At 38.7% G+C, this 13,454-nt stretch overlaps 1 protein-coding gene across 2 annotated transcripts in view; it reads right to left on the bottom strand.

Moving 5' to 3' along the window:
• The window catches only part of RABGAP1L (RAB GTPase activating protein 1 like), an 808,684-nt gene that overhangs the window by 639,454 nt on the left and 155,776 nt on the right, over nt 1–13,454 (bottom strand). The gene's annotated exons all lie outside the window — the stretch shown is intronic.

Raw genomic sequence — 13,454 nt, 5'->3', positions numbered from 1 at the left:
TTTTTCTTTCCTTTTTTTTTTTAAAGACTTATTTTTATTTATTTCTCTCCCTTTTCCCCCCGTTGTCTGCTCTGTGTCCATTTGTTGTGTGTTCTTCTGTGTCCGCTTGCATCGTCAGGCAGCACTGGGAAACTACGTCTCTTTTTGTTGCGTCATCTTGCTGCATCAGCTCTGTGTGTGTGTGATGCCACTCCTGGGCAGGCTGCACTTTTTTCATGCAGGGCAGCTCTCCCTGCGGGGTGCACGCCTTGCACGTGGGGTACCCCTATGCAAGGGTGCCCTGCGTGGCACAGCACTCCTTGCCCACGGCAGCATTGCACATGGACCGGCTCACCACACAGGTCAGGAGGCCCTAGGTATTGAACCCTGGACCCTCCATATGGTAGGCAGATGCTCTATCAGTTGAGACACGTCCGCTTCCCCCTGATTCTTTCTCCAACATTTTCTCTAGACATTCACATTCTACACCTACCACACAATTCACTTTGGTTCATGTAAAGTATCTGCTCCCTCCTGTTTCTAAAACTTCACACTTGTTATTCTCACCGCCTAGAACATTCCACTTGTCCCCTTGCCTGGCAACTACCTATTATCCTTCAAGTCTCAGTTTATGTGTTAGTTTTCCTATAAGGCTTGCCTAGTCATAATTAAGTACTCCTCTGTTCTTCCCTGCTACTCTACACTAATCCTAACATGTCACCAATCACACTGTATACATTCCATAAAAATGAAGGAATTATGTATTGCCTCATCATTTTGCCTCCAATACCTAGTGCAGTGTCTAACACAGAACATATGATCAAAAACTGTACTTTAACTGACTGGCAAGCTATTTTGACATAAATCTAGATGAAGCATACTTCCATAAGAATCTATTACCTGAATTGAATTTAATTATTCATAACAGTTTACTTAGCCTATACTACTGAATCAATCACGTGAAAAGGTAATAACAGAATAGCAGGAGGTATTTAAATTCTATTTTTAACTTTGGCCAGATGATAATATTTGCCTTTAAGTCAGATCATTTTACCAAGAGCAAGTTTCCTTTTTGGGAAAATTAAAATACTGGTATCTGTCATTTTCTGTGTGAGCCACATCAGAAGTTTAAGCATTTCTAAGATAAAACCTATCAAATGCTTTCCTTTCCTCAGTAATAATTGTAATATAAAAATACAAGAAAGTGCAGTATTAGCAAAGGTTTTCAGAGCTTTACATGAAAAAAATATATAAAGTGGCTTGTTTTTATTTTACTAAATGATTATTGAGGTAAGGGGGATTACCCTATTTGTACTTAATCATAACTAGTTTACTATAGTCTGATAGTTTCATAAAATGACATTTCTTTGCATGCCTAGACCAGGATAGAACCATGACCCATGAAATTAATGAGAGCTTTCCTTATATAAAAAACAAATTGTAAAAAAATAAAGAAAAAAAATTGTACTTTAGGACATGATACATTTTGTATACAGTGCAAAATGTAAACCATTAACCATGGTTAGTAGCAATGCTTCGATACTTGTTCATCAATTGTAACAAATATACCATACTCATGTAGGATGTTATTGGTAGGGGAGAATGGGCGGAGCGGCATATAGGAAACCCCTGTATTTTCCATATGACTGTTTTGTAACCGAAAGCTTCTTGGATAATAAAGACAGAAAGAAAAAAAGACACTGGGGGAATATAGAGAAGAAATTGTCAATAGTTTTAAAAGATAACAAATCTTACAGTGAGGAAAGGGACAATGAAAAAAACTTTTATTTTAAAATTTTATTTAATTTTTTTGGCTTTGATTTTGGGGAGGTTTTCAATTGCATAAGGTTTGCAATTGTGGCAGGGGAGGATCACTGGTGCAGCGTATCAGTGGTGGGGGGTGGAATGTGTGGGGAGGGATGCACCTGGGGCATACCTGTTTGGAATATGAATGTGTTCATATGGTCATGGGATACTGTCTAGAGTACATGGGCGGTGCCTATTGAAGGACAACAAACAAGTACACCAGGCCCTTGATACTGATACTTGTACTTATGAACCTTGTTTTTGTGAAATTGAAAAAGCCTAGTAATATATACTGCCTAAGAGGTACCTCTTGAAAGCCTTCTTGTTGCTCAAATGTGGCCTCTCACTAAGCCAAACTCAACTTATAACCTCACTACTCCCCCTGGCATGGGTCATAACTCCCGGGAATGAGCCTCCCTGGCACTGAGGGATTATTACCGAGTGCCAGCTAGAGATGCATTTGGAAAAAAGGTCAAGACTACAAGGAGGAAATATTAAATACAAATGAGTTTTTATGGCTAAGAGATTTCAAAGTGAGTCATGAGGTCATTCCAGGGGTTACACTTATCCACATATCAGTAGGATTTCACTGCCACAGTAAACAGAGCTTCAAGGAGGGGTGATCCTGAAGGTTCTAGAGACACATATACACTACAGGCAGGGCAAAGAACTCCAGGAAATCAGCATCCCATTGGTAGGCCTTACCTTAGAATATATGATAACCTATCTCGCCAATGTAGCAGAGTTAGACTCATTTATAATCTTCCTACACACAGATATTCTGCCCATTTTATCTGAACCTATAACTAGCACTACACCTGTTAAATATATGTCCCAGACAAATCTTTCTAACTATTCATATACCTCCTGAGCCCTGAATTGCAGCAGAGTTGCAGCCAACACCTACTCTCCAGTTCATCAGATGCACTCAGAACAACTTACAAAAGGATGATGATGGACAACACTGATCCCTCCCCCGCCGCCCAAAAAAAAAGAGTATCTACAACTGCAAGCAAGACAGTTCCATTCATGTGCCCCATGGGATCTAAGCCCTCTATCAATCAGAAACAAGAGTGGGCATCACCAGTCTCAAATCCTCAAGACAGAGGAATGAACAAACAGAAGGGGGAAATGCAACTATGAACTAAAGTGGACTTATTGTTATTCGAGTAATAGAAGAACTTATAACACTGATATAAAGACAATGATTACCAGAGATTCTGAGGGAAGGGAGAAAGAAGAAAAGGTATAACATGGGGCATTTTGGGGACACTGGAATTATTCTGCATGATATTGCAATGACAGAGAACAAACCATTACACTTTTTGTTAAAAACCTATAAAATTGTGTGGTGCAAAGTATAAACCATAATGTAAACTATAGACCATGGTTGGTAGCAATGCCTCAATATGTGTTCATCAATTGAGCTATTTTACAACTCAGTGTGTTGTTGAAAAGTGATAATTAATGCAAATGATTCCTGTCTAGAGAAATGCAAGCTGTTTCCAGTAGAATGCAATTTACTACTCATTGATTATCAACCAGTTTTGCCAGCTATACATCTATTTCTTAACTTATTTCGGCATCCTTTTCTGGATACAAATGTGTGGTATTTTGAACTATTTTTTAAACTTGCGGGTAACATCTTACTGGTTCCCTCTTTAATTAATGAGTTAAATAAAATCCTCAATATGAATGTATTTCATCTTTTGTACAATAATGATGATATCTTCTTCTAAAAATTATACTTTTAAAGTACTGAAGGTTCCACCAAGATGTCCAATAGATTCACCTGATAGGGTCAGATAAAGTTGCTAGATAAGTATGCCTAAGGAGCTGCTTATACATACACACATATCTTTTCTTGGCTCCTAGAGGTGAATTCCAAGTGCCAACGAGATTTTAGTTCTGCAACTCTTTGTTTCCCTCATTTTACTTCTCCTCTCTACCAATTTTTTGTTTTATTTTTGGTTTTAGTTTGCTTACAGCTGATAAATTATTCCCTACTGACTGCAGCAATGATTAGGAATTTGGTTTTATGGTCTGACCATTTGGTAATCTCTGACAATGGATTATAGACAACTATTCTGTGTTGGGTGAGAGATAATAAAGAATTTGGTGTTAGTCATTGTCTATTTTTCTATTATAGGTGAAAAAGCAATTAAGAATTTCATGCCCACAATGAGGGAGATGATCAGCTCTTTGACATTTCAAACAGTTTTCTGTGTCTCTTGTGTCTTCTGACCTGTGGCTAAAATTGTACCCATATCAATTATTTGTGTCAGTATACGTCTATGTCTGTAATTCAAAACAGCCTTCACCACTCATTGAGTTTACAATGTTCTTCTGTCTCCAGAGGGTAGTAAATAATTAAAGTCTCTTAAAATAAAGGAGCTCTCTTCTGAATGGTTTATAGCAAAAAATAGCTGCTTATAAAAGTCTAACATTCCTAAAGTTCCTACAAATTAAGGAAATCAGACCTTTAATAAATTAAATATGCTGAACCTAAAAAAATGTATTTCATACAATAATTTGATTCAGAAACATTTCTGGAATATATATTCACATAATTAAAGCAAATCTTTGGCAAACAAGACTAGTTTAATTATTTTGGTTAAAAATACATCCGTAGATAATATCTTCAGAATCTTGTATTATGTAAGAGATCCTTAGGTTTTACACCAAAAGCAAAAGCAACAGAATAAGCAGATAAACTGGACTTGATCAATATTAAAAACCTTTGTGCATCAAAGGAAATTATCAGAAAAATGAAGTTGACCAACAAAATGGGAGAAAGTATTTGGAAACCATATATCTGATGGGTGTTTAATATCCAGAATACATAAAGAACTCCTACAACTCAGCAAGAAAAAGACAAACAACCCAATTTAAATATAGGTATAGGACTGAAAAGACATTTCCCCAAAGAATACATACAAATGGTCAACAAGCACATAAAAGATACTCAAAAATATCAGCCTTCAGGAAATTCAAATCAAAACTATGAGATAACACCCCACACACAAAAGAATGGTCATTATTTAAAAAGAAAGGAAGGAGAGACGTCTTCGCAGAGAGTCACCATGGTTTCCTGCTTCAACAGTACTTGAACCGAACCTGGTGCTCGCCCCTGTCAGCCAGCCACCCACAGCTGCATGCCACCATCCCTCCAGTATCCCGCAGCCACTACCGCCGCCTCTCAACCACGCGCCATGATGACCACATCCCTGTCGCAGGTGCGCCAGAACTACAACCAGGACTCGGAGGCCGCCATCAACCGCCAGATCAACCTGGAGCTCTATGACTCTTATGTCTACCTGTCCATGTCTTACTAATTTGACCGTGATGATGTGGCTTTGAAGAACTTTGCCAAATATTTTCTTCACCAATCTCTTGAGGAGAGGGAACATGCTGAGAAACTAATGAAGCCACAGAACCAACAAGGCAGCTGAATCTTCAGGATATCAAGAAACCAGAACGAGATGACTGAGAGAGCAGATTGAATGCAATGGAGTGTGCATTACACTTGGAAAAAAGGGTGAATCAGTTACTACTGGAACTGCACAAACTGGGCTACTGACAAAAACGACCCCCACTTGTGTGACTTCATTGAGACCCATTACCTGAATGAGCAGGTGAAGTATATCAAAGAACTGGGTGACTACATAACCAACTTGCACAAGATGGGGGCCCTGGATTCTGGCTTGGCAAAGTATCTCTTTGACAACCACACTCTGGGAAGCAGGGATGATGAGAGCTAAACCTTATGTCAGCTTCCCCAGAGCCACAGGGTACTGCATGTGTGTTGGATTTACCTTTTCTATAAGTTGTATCAAAGTCTACCAAGTTCTTTCATTGGTACCATTCCTTCAAATAAAGTTATTTGGTACCAAAAAAAATAAATAAATAAAGGAAGGAAGGAAGGGAGGGAGAGAAGGAAGGTATAACAAGCATTGGTGAGGATATGGAGAAACAGGAACTCTTACAAATTGTTGGTGGGAAGGTAAAATGTTCCAGCCACTATAGAATACAGTTTGATGGCTACTCAGAAAGTTAAGTACAAAATTACCATATGACCCAGCAATTCTACCTCTAAATTTATATTTTAAAACTTGAAAGCAAGGAATCATGTATTTGTACACCAATGTTCATAACAGCATTATTCAAAATGGCCAAAAAGTTGAAGAAAACGCAAGTTCCCATCAACTGATGAATGGATAAAATGTGGATAAAAACACACACACAATGGAATATTATTCAGCCTAAAAGGAAATAAGTTCTGATACATGCTACAGCATTGATGAATCCTGAAGACATGTTGAGTGAAATAAACCAGACACAAAAGGATAAATATATTTCATTTTCATGAAATACCTAGAAAGTAGATTATAAGACTACCAAGGGCAAGGAGAGGAGCAGGCGGAATGGGGAGCTAATGCTTCATGGTACAAAGTTTCTGTTTAGGGTAATGAAAAAGTGGTACAACATTGTCAATGTAATTAATACTACTGAATTGTATACTTGAAAGTCGGTAAAATGGGGAATTTTATGTTGTGCATATGTTCCCACAATAAATTTTTTGAAATACTGCCAGGTTTTTTCTCTGTTTTACCAGTGTTGAAGATAAGTACATATTTTGTTCTACTTATATTTGTTTTCCTTAAACTTGTTCATATTTACTTTCTTAATAAGCATATTTAAGACTAGAAGGTAACAAACTTCATTTTAACAGGTTTTGTAATATATCACAAAGATAATTTCCAATATCTAAAAATAACTTAAAACTTGGATTAATATTAAATTAATTAATATTCATTGGATACCAGATAATCTTGAAGATAGAAGATTGGAATATTGATTGATATTAATTTTTAAATTTATACAATTTTGCTTATTTTATATAAGGAGACTATAGTTTTAGGTCATGTCAGTGAACACATTCATTTCTGTCACACAGGAATAAATGAGTGTGCCTATGGAACATTGTTTTACGAGTTTTCCAAGTCCATTAAAATAACGGGTATGACAGAAAGTTATCAATTCTCTACCCCCAAATTTCTCTTTTTTCGTTTTCTTAAGATTTATTTTATTTATTTCTCTCCCCTCCCCGCCCCCCCCAGTTGTCTGTTTTCTGTGTCCATTTGCTGCGTGTTCTTGTTTTTGTCTGCTTCTGTTATTGTCAGCGGCACGGGAATCTGTGTTTCTTTTTTGTTGTTGTTGTTGTTGCATCATCTTGCTGCATCGACTCTCCGTGTGGGCGGCGCCATTCCTGGGCAGGCTGCACTTTCTTTCGCACTGGGAGGCTCTCCTTACGGGCACATTCCTTGCGCGTGGGGCTCCCCTATGTGGGGGACACTCCTGCGTGGCAGGGAACTCCTTGTGCGTGTCAGCACTGCGCGTGGGCCAGCTCCACACGCGTCAGGGAGGCCCAGAGTGGGAGAACAGCGGACCTCCCATGTGGTAAACGGATGCCCTGTCCACTGGGCCAAGTCCACTTCCCCCAAATTTCTCTTGAAACAGAAGTTAGTTACTTTGATTAAAAGTTATAACTAAAATTTAATGGTTGACAAATACTAGGAGCAAGAGTGGCAGAAATATAATTGTGTATGTGCTTCAATTCAGTTTCTTCAAGGAAAAGAAAGTAGTTTTGTTCTAAAAAAGTACTTCTCAAATTTAATTGTCTCCAGAAACCTTTATATTCTTAGGAGTTACTGAGGACCCCAAAGAGCTTTGGTTTATATGAGTTATAACTATCAATATTCACCATATTGAAAATTGAAACTAAAAAATCCTATAAATATCTGTCTTTTGATTCATTTGAATAATCATGAATGTATTACAGGTTAATATAAATATCTTAGTATTATGATGAAATAATACTAATAGTTGTGAACATACAAAACATGCATGCATAACAACATCATAAAGGGCTTTCATACCTCACCCTATCACCAATAGCTTGCATTATTGTGAAACATTTTTAACAATAATGAAAGAGCATCCTCAAAATATTAGTATTAACCAAAGTATCTTACATTCAGTATATTTTCCCGCAACCCACCTTATTATTTTTATATCATTTATATATGAACATACATAAACAATAAGTGTATGGTAAAACCTGTAGACTTCAAAGCGACATGTATAACATCATACAGGGGTCTCATACATCAGGCACTGCCAACACCTTGCCTTATTATGAGACATCTGTTACAAGTTATAAAAGAATATCGTCAAAATCTTACTATTAACTATAGTCCATACCTTACATTTGTTGTACTTTCCCCCAACCCATCATGTATTATTATTTTTTAAATATATTTTTATTATAGAAATTATAAACTTACAAAACAATTGTGCAAATGTGCAGAATTCCCATATAACACCCACCATCAACACACCACACTATGGTGGAACATTAGTTATGAGATAATATCATCAGACTATTACCACTAACCATAGTTCACAGCGTACATTTGGCACACTTTTTCCATACTCCCACATCATCAACACAGTACATCATTGGCATAGATAAAAGAATATTACAGTATTCCTGTTAAGCACAGTCCACAGGGCACTCCAGTTGTATTTTTCCCACATTTCGCCACATTCCCACTGCCTTGCAATAGTGATGTACATCTGCTCTAGTGCACAAAGGACACTCTTGCATCTGTACCATCAACCACAGTTCTCATCCACCTCTGGGTTCACTGGGTTTTTCAGTTCCTAGATTATTCTCTAGCTTTCTTTCAACTGACATTTATATTGGTAAATGTCATTTCCAGCCCCATTCCCATTTATAAATCAGCTGTTACTCACTATAATGTGTTACCATCAATTCTATATATTTTCACAATTTTACAATCAAGTTAATTAAAACTTCTATATACATTAAGCATCAGTACTCCATCCCAGCCCTCCTCTTATCTCCTTTAAGAATAGCCCACCTACCACCAAGACTTAAAGATGTTTTCCTACATTTTCTTCTAGAAGCTTTATGGTTCTTGATTTTATATTTAGGTTTTTGACCCACTTTAAGTTAATTTTTGTGTAAAGTGTGAGACAGGAGTCCTCTTTCTTTCTTTTGTAAGTGGAAATGCAGTTTTCCCAACACTACTTGTTGAATGGACTGTTCTGCCCAAGCTGGGTGGGTTTCACAAGCTTGTCAAAAATCACTTGACCATAGATGTGAAGGTCTGTTTCTGAGCCATCAATTCAGTTCCACTGGTCTATGTGTCTGTCTTTATGCCAGTACTATGATGTTTTTACCACTGTAGCTAGATAATATGATTTAAAGTCTGGAAATGAGAATGCTCCAACTTCGCTTTTCCTTTTTGAGATGTTTCTGGCTACTCAGGATCTACATCATTTCAAATAAATTTGATAACTCTGTTTTCCATTTATTTTTAAAATGTTGGTGAAATTTTTAAAGGGATTGCTTTGAATCTGTATATCAATTTGGGTAGAACTGATATCTTAATGATATTTAGTCTTCCAATCTGTGAGCATGGAATATTCTTACAATTATTTTGGTCTTTTTTCATTTCTTTTAACAAAGAGAAGTTATTTTCTGAATACAAGTGCTTTACAACCTTGGTTAAGTTTATTCTTAAATATCTGATTCTTTAGTTGCTACTGTAAATGGAATTTTTTTCCTGTCTTCCTCCTCAGACTGTACATTACTGGTGTCTTTTTAGGTTTATTTCATATGCTATAACTACTCTGGCTTTTTTATTGTCCTTACTGTATGCATAGAATATCTTTTTCCAGACTTTCATTTTAAGTCTAATGGTATTCTTGGGTCTAAGGTGAATCCCTTGCAGACAGCATAAAGATGGCTCATATTTTCTTATCCATTCTGCCAGTCTGCGTCATTTGGCTGGGGAGTTTAATCCATTAACATTCTTCCAAGCCTCTCTCTCCAGTGTTTTCTTTTCAGATGTAGCACATTCTCTAGAATTTCCTGCAAGGCCAGGCTCTTCGTTATAAACTCTCTCAGTTTCTGCCTATCTGTGAATATTCTAAACTCACCCTCATTTTTTAAAGACAGCCTTGCTAGATATAAGATTCCTGGCTCTAAGTTTTTCTCTTGTAGTATCTTAAATTTATCATACCACTGTCTTCTTGCCTCCATGGTTTCTGATGAGAAATCAGAACTTAATCTTATTGGGTATCCCTTATTTGTTTTTCCTCTTGCTACTCTCAGAATTCTGTCCTTGGTGTTTAACATTCTGATTAGCATGTGTCATGGAGTTGGTCTATTCAGATTTATTCAGATAGGAGTACATTGTGCTTCTTGGACACAGATATCTACTTCCTTCAATAGGGCTGGGAAATTTTCCACCATTATTTCTTCAAATATTCCTCCATCCCTTTTCCCCTTCTATTCTTCTTCTGGGACACCCATGACACATATGTTTACACATCACTTGCTGTCATTACACATCACTTGCTGTCATTGAGACCCTGTTCAATTTTTTCCATTCTTTTCTTCATCTGTTCTTTTGCATGTTTACTTTCAGAGGCCATGTTTTCAAGTTCACTGATCCTTTCTTCTGCGTCTTCAAATCTGCTACTATATGCTTCCAGTGTATTTTTTTCCTTTCCCCTCCCCCCCCCCACCCTGCTGTGTGTGTTGGGTTTTTTTGTTGTTGTTTTTTCTTTTGCTGTGTGTCCATTCGCTGTGTGTCTTCTGTGTCTATTCTCTTTTTGTCTTCTCTTCTCGTTTTCTCCTCTAGGAATCACCGGGATTCAATCCTGGGGACCTACTGTGTGGAGAGAGGTTCCCTGTCACCTGCGCCACCTCAGTCCTGGTTTCTCATGCATTTTGCCTTGACTCTCCCCTTCATCTATTTTTGTTGCCATCATCATCTTGCTGCATGACTCACTGCATGGAACCTGGGTGGGTCACTGCATGGGCACTGGCTCGCCGCGCAGTCCTGGCTCACTGTGCAGGTATGCCTTTACCAGGAGGTCCCAGGGATCAAACCTGGGTCCTCCCATACAGCAGACAGAAGTCCAATCACTTGAGCAACATCTGCTTCCTTCCAATGTTTGTTTTTTTTTTTAAGATTTATTTTTTATTTATTTCTCTCCCCTTCCCCCCAACCACCCCCATTGTCTGCTCTGTGTCCATTCTCTTTTTGTTCTTCTGTGTCCACTTGTATTCTTATCAGCAGCACCAGCAATCCATGTCTCTTTTTTTGTTTTTGCGTCATCTTGCTGTGTCAACTCTCCGTGTGTGTGGTGCCACCCAGGCAGGCTTCACTTTTTTCGCACTGGGCAGCATTCCTTGCACATGGGGCTCCCCTACACGGCGGGGGACAACCCTGCGTGGCAGGGCACTCCTTGCATGCATCAGCACTGCACGTGGGCCAGCTCATCACATGGGTCAGGAAGCCCTGGGTTTGAATCTTGGACCACCCATGTGGTAGGCAGACACTCTATCCATTGAGCCAAATTAGTTTCCCTCCAGTGTATTTTTCATTTCATTTATTGTGACTTTCATTCCTGTAAAATCTGCTATTTTTCTATGTATGCTTTCAAATTCTTCTTTGTGTTCATCCAATGTCTTCTTAATATCCTTTATCTCTTTAGCCATCTCATTGAATTTATTTAGGAGATTTATTTGAACATCTATGATTAGTTGTCTCAAAACTCCTTTATGTCATCTGGAGACTTATCTTGTTCCTTTAACTGGGCCATAGCTTCCTGTTTCTTGGTGTGGATAATTTTTTGTTGGTGTCTTGGCATCTGGCTTACTAGACTATTTATTCTGTGTGCAGTTTTTCTGTTTAGTGCTTCCTGCCCTTTCTCCCTTGCTGGTTGTGCAGTAGGAGCCAAGGATGTAGTTAGTGCTTTAAGCTGTGAGGCTCAAGCTACCCTCATTGCCCCAGGGACCAATGAAGCTTCTTCCAACTTTCTCCTTTGCCAAGGGTAGGGACAGAGCCACATCTGTGTGTAATAATCCAAGTCACACAGCCTAGACTGTAGTTGCCCAGAGAGACTGATGAAGCTTCACACCCCTTCCTGGGTTGAGGATGGAGCTGTAGCAGTGGGTAACAATCTATGCAGTGCAGGTCCAAAATGACCACAGCTGTCCCAGTAGACTTCCGACTCTTCCATCTGTGCCAGCTAAATGTACCTGCAGGGAAGCGGATGTGGCTCAACTGATGGAGTGTCCAGCTACCATATAGGAGGTCCAGGGTTCAAATCCAGGGCCTCCTGACCTGTGTGGTAAGCTGGCCCACGCATAGTGCTGTTGTGCACAATGAGTGCCATGCTACACAGGGATACCCCCTGCATAGCGATGTCCCCCGTGCAAGGAGTGCGCCCTGCAAGGAGAGTTGCCCTGCACAAAAAAAGCACAGCCTGCCCAGGAGTGGCACCACACACACAGAGAGCTGACGCAGCAAGATGATGCAAAAAAAGAGAGACAGATTCCCTGTGCCACCAAGAATGCAAGCAGACACAGAAGAACATATAGTGAATGGACACAAGAGAGCAGACAACAGGGGGAGGGGGAAAGGGAAGAGAAATAATTTTTTTTTAAAACGTTTTTTAAATGAATGAATGAATGAATGAATGAATGTACCTGCAGTTACCCAAAGAGGCTGGTGCAGGTCCTACCAGCTTCTTCCCTGCCAGAGGTGGGGCTGAAGGCTAGGCTGGGGCTGCTGTCTGATCTGGGTGAAAAGGCGGGTCCTACCATTACTGTGATTTTCAATCAGCCTATCTTCCCCTCATGCCATGGGTTGAGTCAAAATGGCAGCCACTGGCCTCTCTCAGATGAGCTCTGAAGGCAGTCTGTACCGCCAGTGGAGGATAGGCACTTGCTTCCGTGACCTGGAGTGCTCTATTCACAAATCTTCTCTGCAGATGGGCAGTCTCCTCCTTCCCTTCTTAAGGATATTGCAGGATGCTCTTCTGGTCTTCGAGAGCCCCCAAATAAGTGCTTTAGATAGGTCTGGGTGATTACTAACTGCCTTGTAGTACGAGCTGACTCTAGGAGCATCTTACTCTGCCTCCATCTTGCTAGTTACCTCTTCACTTCTTTTCAAAATATATTTTTATTTATTTTGTCCAGCATTATTAGTCCTCAATTAAAAGAAAGTCTAAATAAGCAAGACCACCACTAGAACTAGTAATCCTCAATCGTCTTTTTTGAAACTTTATACACCATCTATCTGTACACATCAACTATACGTCCATCAAGACCATAAAATTCAACAAAAATGTTATTACATTTTTACTAAATACAAGGTATTACATCTGCCAATTCAAGAGAAACTAATATTCTCTAGACATTGTACTTGACCTAGATGACCTTAAAATGTAAGGAGAGTAATACTGAAGTGTAAGAAAGAATAACTCAAAATGTAGAATATAATACAGAATTGGTAGAACACAGGACATTTTTAGGGCATTGGAATTAAGTGTAAACTACAATGTAAACTACAGCCCTTGGTTAGTAGCAATGCTTGAATATTTTATTCATCAATTTTAATGATTATACCACACAATTCTAAGATGTTATTAATAGAGGAAGATGTGTGAGAAGGAGAGAGTGAGGTATATGGGAATCCTTATATTTTCAATGTAACTTTCCTATAATCTAAAACCTATTTAAAAGTAAAGTTTATTATATTAAAAAAGTATACAATTGGCTA

Source organism: Dasypus novemcinctus, chromosome 13 (assembly GCF_030445035.2).
Source record: "Dasypus novemcinctus isolate mDasNov1 chromosome 13, mDasNov1.1.hap2, whole genome shotgun sequence".
Classification (NCBI taxonomy): domain Eukaryota; kingdom Metazoa; phylum Chordata; class Mammalia; order Cingulata; family Dasypodidae; genus Dasypus; species Dasypus novemcinctus.
This window is presented reverse-complemented; position numbering and strand designations above follow the sequence as displayed.